Source organism: Penaeus monodon, chromosome 5 (assembly GCF_015228065.2).
Source record: "Penaeus monodon isolate SGIC_2016 chromosome 5, NSTDA_Pmon_1, whole genome shotgun sequence".
Lineage (NCBI taxonomy): Eukaryota > Metazoa > Arthropoda > Malacostraca > Decapoda > Penaeidae > Penaeus > Penaeus monodon.
This window is the reverse complement of record NC_051390.1, coordinates 19241368-19251367: the sequence shown is the minus strand read 5'-3', so window position 1 is coordinate 19251367 and position 10000 is coordinate 19241368.

Sequence of the window (10000 nt, the reverse complement as noted above, 5' to 3'; positions counted from 1 at the left end):
TATATATATATATATATATATATATATATATATATATATATAAATATATATGCATACATACATGCATATATCTATCTATCTATCTATCTATCGTAAGGAATAAATATTTGCAATTATTTGGTTTATATATTTAAGAGAAAATAATGATATTCAGTTATGAATGCATGTGTGTGTGTGTGTGTGTGTGTGTGTGTGTGTGTGTGTGTGTGTGTGTGTGTGTGTGTGTGTGTGTGTGTGTGTGTGTGTGTGTGTAATTATATATATGTATGTATGTATATATGTATATATACATAGGCGGCGGGAGCGTGGTGGGGGGGGCAGAGGGGCGAGCGCCCCCCAAAATGAAAACTGGAGGGGCGAGAGTATATCTCCGCCCCCCAGAAATTGCTGAAAAACTGTGCTTTACATTTGGTTTTACACGTTCACACAGACTAATAAAAGTATACTATATCTCATTTTACCAGAATGGGTATCACTCTTACAGTAGACATGTTAGTTTCCATGAGCTTGCTTTATCAAAACTATTGTATAGGTATAGTGGAGTATAGTATTGTTACGCCGGTCGCCTCGTCTCTCTGCCACCAACACAAGGCAGGCTAGGCAGACGGCGTGCTATACACAGGGTCGTGAACACTGAACAGCTCCAAGAGGCACCGAACACCACAGCGTCCCAGAACACCAGGAGAGGAAACGCCAAGTGGCGAGGCAGGGCACGAAGTAAACACAAAATGACAGTCTTTCCTTTATTTACACAAGTTATTTACCCGTACACTTTTCTATAGGCACAATACAGGGGGAAACCAGCATGTCACACAGCACAATACAGCTTATAACAGGGCAACACAAGGTTTATCTCAGGTCACAAGGGCACACACGAGGTCTTCACAGGAGCAGCACCCAACTGCGTCTCCCGGCTTGTTCCTCCGCTCCTCCGCTCACAGCCAGCTGCGTCATGTTTGCCCAGGTCCCTTCATGTTAACACATGCCCAGGTCATCCTTTTCATGTTAACACATGTTTCGCACAGAGACAAAGACCCACTGGCGTAGCAGTATAGTAAAGGAAAGACTTTCCTGGGCTTATGAACGCCTAACTAGCGGAGTTCGAATGGACATGTAATCTATTTTTTAAGCAAATCGCACCCTCCCCACCCCACCACAACAAAACACATAAATTGTGGAAGCCATATGGATATATTACTTCTGGGTATTATTTATTTAACACAAAACTGAATACACTGATGTGCTAAGTATTTAATTATGTGAAAACTGTGGCATGCGCATTTTTGTCTAAAAGGCGCTTTTTGTCTAAAAGATCATCAAACTATGCATTACTTCAAAAGCCGAAAAGTTTAGTTTTTAAATTACACAGTTTATTGTTTTGATTATTTGTTTATTGGTGTATTCATAGTTACAGACCTACAGCATCAGTATCAGAACATATATAGGGAAATAATAGTAATGAAAACCTATGAGTTATGTTTCAGGCACGTCTTGGATGAAAAACATTTAAACACAGATACCGACACAGATAAAATCACCAATGAAGGGGCAGAGGAAGTTTATATCTCCTATAAAATGACAACATATTGTATATCATTATCAAACTACTGTTCTACTTCCTAGAAGGTAATCTGCCTGGAACTGCCGCTGACTCCAGATTAATTTTGAAAAAATTTTTTGTTAAATGTCGAAGGAAAGGGTGAAGGGAACTTACATTTGTAAAGGACAGTAAATAAAGTTTTATTTTGGAACTTTTAGATTTTTTTTTTTTTTTTTTTTGTGTGCAGAATGTCATGCTTGCTTTTTTTTTTAAATATATACATTCGCCCCCCAGTCATAGACTCACTCCGCCTATATATATATATATATATATATATATATATATATATATATATATATATATATATATATGTATGTATGTATACATACACACACACACACGTATATATATAATTCTAAGGAAAAAAACAAGAGCGACAGAGAATATTTTGGGCGAATTCAATATTATAAAGGTCACCCATAGAAAATCTACTATAAAACCATTTTCTGTGACTGGTCTCTTTTTTTTCATCAGTATTCCTACATTAAATTGCGTTTTTCATCATAATATACGTATTCAATATTCGTGAATAACAGGTAATATCTATAATTCGATATATATATATATATATATATATATATATATATATATATATATATATTATATATGTATGTGTGTATGTATGTACATACAGGTATTCGTAACTGAATATCTTTATCTACACTTTAATATATAAACCAAATAAACGCTAATACTTATTTTGAAGTTTGATAAATTCGTATCTAGTAGCGTTTGTACCCATGAGTGATTATCAAATCTAGAAATTCATTTAATTCTTTTAATTCAGTCTACCTTTCTTTGAAAATTTCGTTTTCTTATAAAGAAACACAGAAATTTAAGGGAAAACTCATTTAAACCCACCATATTCAACGTGAATATGTTTAAAATTGCTTTCACTCTTGAATAATATGCATTTCATTAAAAAGGCTTATGCAACATCATTGTCATTGCCTTCTTCGTGTAATGATATTCATTATGGTTATCTTGATGGCAATGATATTTATGATTATTATTATAAAGTTCATTGCTCTCATCATTTTGCCATTATCATCATGGTTGTTGTCGTTGTTTTGTAAATATTATTCTGTGCATTACTTTCTCAACTGTTTATTTTCTTCTTATATTGATGTTCATTCATTCTATTATTCATCATATATCTCTCTATCTCATCATCATATCTCATCATCATCTCTTATTCATCATATCATTTCATCATCATCATATCACTTATCATTCATCTCATCATTTCTATCATATCATCACATCATCATATTCATTTATCATTCATCATATCATGCTCATCTCATATTATTCATCATCATCATCATCATTATTATCATTATTAGTATTTCTATTATTATTATCACTATTTTATTATTGTTATTATTATTATTATGATTATGATTATTATAATCATCATTATTATTATTATTATTATTATTATTATTACTATTATTATCATTATTATCTCATCTATCTCATCTATCATCATCAATCACATCATTCACATATCATCATCATCATCATCATCATTATCATTTTTTAGTAATATTTATTATTATTATCATCGGTAACATTGCTGCTGCTGCTGATGATGATGATATTAGTACCCTGCTAATGTCACGAACATAATCATACTACTATTTTCTCTATCATTTATCATCATTATCACTGCACTTTTGGAGTAAGTATTTAATTTGCTTTATATCTAATTATACGTTTTCGACATTATCACGTACGGACATTTTATTATGAGAAATACGCGTTAATTCCTTATATTCCGAATGTGCAGCCAACTGCCGGCCAATTTGATAGTTCTGTTGACACGGGACTCGGGTGCTCGGTTCGGAAGAGAAGTTTTGTTTACAGTGCTGTGTGTGTGTTTCCCAAATTATTTCCTCCCATTACCCGGTGAAAACGAAACTTTACGAAAATATAACGCTTTTAGGATAATAATGATAGTGAAGTAGGCCTACAAGTAAAAGCGATCTTGCTGCAGACGTTCTTCTTCAGATTCGTCACCTTCCCAGCCATCGTTCCTTTCACCTTAAGGTAAACCCAATTTGCATCTTTGAATGTACAGAATAATGGTTATAGATGAAACACTCGGGTAGAAATCGCGAGGACTAGGAAAGGGTTAGGTGTACGAGAATGAGAATGAGAAAAGGTGTAAAAGTGATTGGAAAGCGAGTTTGTGGTAGTTTGTTCGGCCGAGATCGGGTTCATTTGTCGTTTCGTACCGTGACCGAACCTTGGCTCGGGTCTTTTTTTTTTCAATTTTCCCACTTTATTTGTCATCTGAAGTGCGATTCTTGGCCCGGGTTTTTCCTTTTAGCATTTTTTCGATTTCTTAGAATGTCTGTTATGAGTGAAATCACCCTTTCAAAAAGTTTGCCTTTGCTGGAGCCCCCGCGAATGCTCATATTTTTATTATCACTAGTTTTGTTATTATTGTTATTGTTATTGTTGTTATCATCATTATAGTTTTGATTATCGTCATTATGAATTTTAGCATTATCCTCATTACCATAATTATTTAATCATCAATATCATTATATCTTTTACTATAATGCCAATAATGGTTACATCATATTTATCCCCTTTTATCAAAATTATCGTCATTAATGATATCATGATCATTATTATTGTTGTTATACCTCAAGTGGCATTCTAATCGCCCTTTTATTACATTATTATCACGGTTATTATAAGAAACTATACTTACCATTACACATTGTGAGTATATCTAGTTGCATATTAACCTTATATTGCCTTTCATCGTCTTTTAATGCTTTCGCGAATACGGTTTGGCTAAGAACCACCTTTTCCCAAGATTATGGCTTATTGTTGTTCATAGGATCAGTGAACTTCTTTGGCTACTCTACATCATACACTTGCGACATGCACAACCCCCACCATCACGACTCACTCACTCATTCACTCATTTCACTCATTCACTCCCCTCACTCACATCACTCACTCACTCACTCACTCACTCACTCACTCACTCACTCACTCACTCACTCACTCACTCACTCACTCACTCACTCACACACACACACACACACACACACACACACACACATTTAAACATGCACTACCAATGAATAGAACACTGCCTCTGCTTAGGTCAAACCGCATTAGGATATTTTCTTAAAGCGAAGTGCCTTATCAGAGTGTGACCTCGGCGACCGTGTCTTCGAACCCAGTCTTGTCCCACGCCAACCGCAGCGGTAACACAGCCCCGCAAAAAATATCCTCGAAGCCAGATTCTGTTGCCTTGTTCCATCCTCTCTTGCCTTTCTGGGTCGTCGGCATTCTTCATTCGAGATCTTTTTCTCTATATCGTTTCTCTTGATGTGTTCCGGGAGGTTCGTCTTGGGATTCCATTTTCAGTAGTAAACTTTAATATATCGTTCTTGGGTAATTCGTTTGTGGTATTTTGTTTTCATTCTGTGGGTTAATTCACATCTCCAGTGATGCTACGAGATTTGTATCTTGTTTGACCAGTGTCAAAGATTCGATTCTGTAGGCCTATGTGAGGGTAGACCACGTGGAACTGTTGAAACTGTTGGTTTTGAGGGTGCTTGACATTTTTGTATATAATTTTCTTTTTGGTTCCAGAGTTCCATCTACAGTTTTGGGTTACGATGCTGCCAAGGTTGTTGATTTTTTTTTTACAGATTGAAGTTTTCCATTTAATAAGATCTTTCATTTTGATGACTTCTGGTGTTAAGTCCTCTTTGTTTGTTTGTTTGTTTTTTCTTGTAGTATTCTTGAAAATTATCCTAAATCATCATTGCTTCCTGCAAGAAGTAATGTGTCATCTGCATATCTGATGCCACCAATGATGAATAGTGAGTAGTTTGTCTTTGTTTTGCCCTCCGCATAATTGTTTTTACATAGACGGGGACTAAATCTGGTGGTATTGCACATAAATCTGCCACACCTCTATTCATTCGCGTCCATTCAGTCGTTCCATATCGAGTGAAGTGGCACTACTTGTTCCCAATACAAGTTTCTAAAAAAAAAATCAATTTTTGCCATCAACTCCCAGTTCTTCAAAATCCTTCATATTTTCGATTTTTAAGTCTATCGAAGGCCTTTTCATAGTCAATAAGAACAGTAAAGACATTCTTATGCATCTGAGTTATCTTTGTGCTATAAATCTCCACAAATATCGTACCTCTTCTACTTTTGTTTATTTCGAGAGCCACGTTCCTCCCAGCTAATTTCTGTGTGGACGTAATAACACGAATAATTATTTTTGTTTTACGATTTTATTATTTTATTTGCATCCTTTTTGGTCTTCTTTTATATTAGTGTCGCGCCCTTTCCTTGTATATGTTCAAGTTCCTCACGTTGGTTATTATGGCCCTTTTCTTTGGCTTCTTTGTATTAATATTTAGTATTTACGTCGTTTTACCATCAGCTCTGTAGATTTTATTTTTTATTTATTTTGTGTGTGTGTGTTGTGTATGTGTGTGTGTGTGTGTGTGTGTTGTGTGTGTGTGTGTGTGTGTGTGTGTGTGTGTGTGTGTGTGTGTGTGTGTGTGTGTGTGGTGTGTGTGTGTGTGTGTGTGTGTGTGTACACGTACCTTTAGGCAGTATATTTTCTTCTGTTTTAGAAGAGATCTCTAAGTTGTCCCAGTCACATTAACAGACAATAGTGTTTCTTTGTTCAGTGTCGAGAACTTGGGATTTGTTATTCATTTCTATTTGCCATTCCAAGAGGATCGAAGTGTAATAGCGAAATGTCCAGCATTTTTCTTTGCTTTCCTTTCTTTGTTTTTAGTTTGGAAGTAAATTTTGTCACTGGATGCATGCGGTCACTGTTGCATCCTGTGGAAGGTAATTTTTTCGCATTGTTTGATGCTGCCTTTTGAATCACTGCAGACGTAATCTACTTGAATTCTTTTCATGTGGTGGTCGACATTCACCATTCTATTAGTGTTTCCCCTTATTCAATATTTTTACCAAAACCATAGTTTTCGGCAACATATTATTTTAAATGTCCCCCACTTTTGAAGTCTCCCATACTTTTTATAGAAATCGGCTTGTTGACGTCATCAGAGAGGGAGCGTAGTTCTGTTCTTGGTACATAGGCTTGAACGATACAGCTGGTTGGCATTTTAATTTTCTATCATCTCTCTCTCTAAAACGCTCCGACAGCCCAAGAGAGACAATATCATTTGTCAAGATGATTGCAAGATGTGACTATCCTATTCCCTTTTCCATATCCTGGTCAGCGGGTTCCACAGAGTCCTCGTATGTCGAGGCTTGATCTCTCCGTTTCCTGTTCTTTCCTTGGCCTGTTCTGTAGAGAGTCCCGACGTTCTGTGTACCGATGTCAAGATGCAGTTTGTCCCTACTAACTTGACGGTCGAATGCTATCTGCCTAACCCTTGCCCTCACAGCTGTTTCTATCCCAGCCCATTACACAAGGTCATGGCTTCATTCACGCGATTGATCTTTGACAACTTTTGGTCTCACGGAGCATGGTTGTGCAAGATATAGTGCGGAGGTGGCTTCCTCTTCATCTTACTTCACATTCGATCTTCCGTCTGTTGATGCAGAAATTGTCATAGGCTTCGTAGTTCAAACGCTGCCTAGATGCCTTGCCACCAGGACTAACTGGGATATATTGGAATATATTCGGATGTATGAGGATATTTATGTGTGTGTGTGTGTGTGTGTGTGTGTGTGTTTAAGCATATAGATATAGATATATATTTTATCTATATGTGTGTGCCGTGTATGTTGTATGTATTTAAGTAAACTACACACCGGTTTTAAACATGCAGTGCCAATGGACAGGAAATTGCAAAGACTAAATAAATCCTGATATTGTATATGCAATAATGATAATCGCACTACAAAGCTATACTGATTTAATAAAAAAAAAGACAGTGCTTATTAGATAAACAATAACAATATCAAAGATAACAACGATAACGATATTATCATTATAATATTAAGAATAACAGTTAGTATAGCAATAACAATGATAACAGCAATCACAAAAACGACAATAATAATAGTAATAATAATAAGTAACAATTGTAGTAATGAGAATAAAAGTAGCATTAGTAGTAGCAATAATAATGATAATAATATTGATAATAATATTGATAATAAAAATATGATAATAATGAGTAGTAGTAAAAAATAACAATAATGATATATAATGATAGTGATAGTCGGAATAACAATAATGATGATACAACCTACAATTACTAATACTAAAATTACTACCAACTGCTACTGATAATCATAATGATGATGATAATAATGATAGTGATGATAATGATCATGATAACAATGACAGTGATAACCATAGTAGCAATGGTTATAATGAGTATTGTATAGGCAATTAGAATAGTGATAGTAATAGTAATTAAAATAATATAAATATTGATAATGGTGATCAGAATATTAACAACAGCAACAATAATGATGGTGATGATGATGATAATACTGATAATAATAATAATAATAAATGTAGTTATGGTAAAAACAAAGTGATAGTAATAATAATAGTAACATAATGTACAATGATAGTAATGATGATAAAATGATCAAAATAATAATAATAACAATAACAGTAATAGTAATAGAAATAATTATATGAAATAAATGATGGAACTATCCCCCTGTGTCCTTTCTCACCATGATAGCATCTCTAACCAAAAATAAAGCACAGGCGTGGAACGCTATTGAAAATAGAATAAAAGTAAGACTAAAGAGAAACACCGGCTTCCCTCCAACCCTCCCCCATTAACTTTCCCTCCGTCCCTCCCTCTCGCAAGGAACTCAGCCTTGCCTCTCCCTGCGACCCACCTTCCCATCATTCCTCCCTCACTCCCTCTCTCCCTCCGTCCCACCCTCCTACCCTTTCTCCCTCCCTCCCTCTTTCCCTTCGTCCCACCCTCCCACCCTCTCTCCCTCCGTCCCACCCTCCTACCCTTTCTCCCTCCCACCCTCCTACCCTTTCCTCCCTTTCTCCCTCCGTCCCTCCCCTTTCTCCCCACGCCTTGCAATGTGCCGTTCGTCTCCCTGTCCCCGCCGCTCCCTCACCCCTAGTGAGCTTTGCATAGCCGCTTGCTCGTCAGACACACCGACACTGGTAAGAGAAAATCCTGTCTCTCGCTCCACCTAATGAGAACTCCGCTAGGGCTCCCACTGGTTCGTGCTGTTTACCACTTAGAGGCTCAGTTCCAGGGGGGGAGGCAGTGGGAAACGCCCCGCTCTTTCCGTTCCAGGGAAAGTGTTCCAGAAGCCAGAATGCGCGGTACAGCCACATGGCCAGTGGCACGAGCATTGATCGGCGCGGGTGCGGTGGTGCCACGTGTGGGCTGTGGGGTTGAGAGTGCGTGAGCTCAGTACCGGTTCATTCGCTGGGTTTGGTTTCACGGGGTTGAGAGTGCGAGGGAAAAAGGCGTGTGAGTGAAGGGATATCTACGAATGATCGGTTGGATTCTTGCTTGCTGAGCAAGAAAAAAAAGAAGGTAAGGCCGCGTCTGCTCCAGTTTGCACGATGCCGTAAGGTGTTAGCAGTGATGGTAGCCAATATTTTTATCACTTTTAGTCATATGTCACGACCAAAAGGAATTTAAAGAATAAAAGCCATGTATTCGAGTGAAACCCCGCCGGTAGGAAAGTGTGTGTCGTCTGCTACTCTAGTGGGCGGAAAACATGAACGGAAGACTTCGGCAGACACGTGTCCTGCTTAACACTGACTACCGGAAGTTTCCTGAGGCTCAGATTCATAATATTAGATTTCGTAACTCTGTAATCTACGTCCTAAATGTGCAAGAAACCTCGGAACTTCTAGAAATGCTGAGATAAAATTATGGAAAGTTTAGATAAAACAGTACTCAACAGGAAAATGGCAATTGGCATCTTTGCATTCAAAAATGACGCAACTCCAGATGGCAAGACTTTCCCGCGCTTTTCGCATATAATTAAAGATACGATTTAAATATGTGGAAATAAATTTGATGAAGAATGTGCTGAAGATGCATCGAAAGACAATTATTTGTTTGTCTTAGTGATGATGTCGAAGCTTGGAGAAAATTCTAGTGTGAATTCCTACAAGTTGCTTGAGAAGAAATGTATAATGTTTGCTTTTTTCTCAAATATCGATTCTATTGTGTACACGACGTTCGAATACACACACGTGTGTGTGTGTATATATATATATGTATATATATATACATATATATATATATATATATATATATATATATATATATGATTTTATTTAATTATTATATATTATGATAATTAATATATATATACATATATAATATAGATATATGTATACATGTATATTATATTTTTATATATATATATATCTATATATATATATATATATAATATTATATTATATAAAGTATA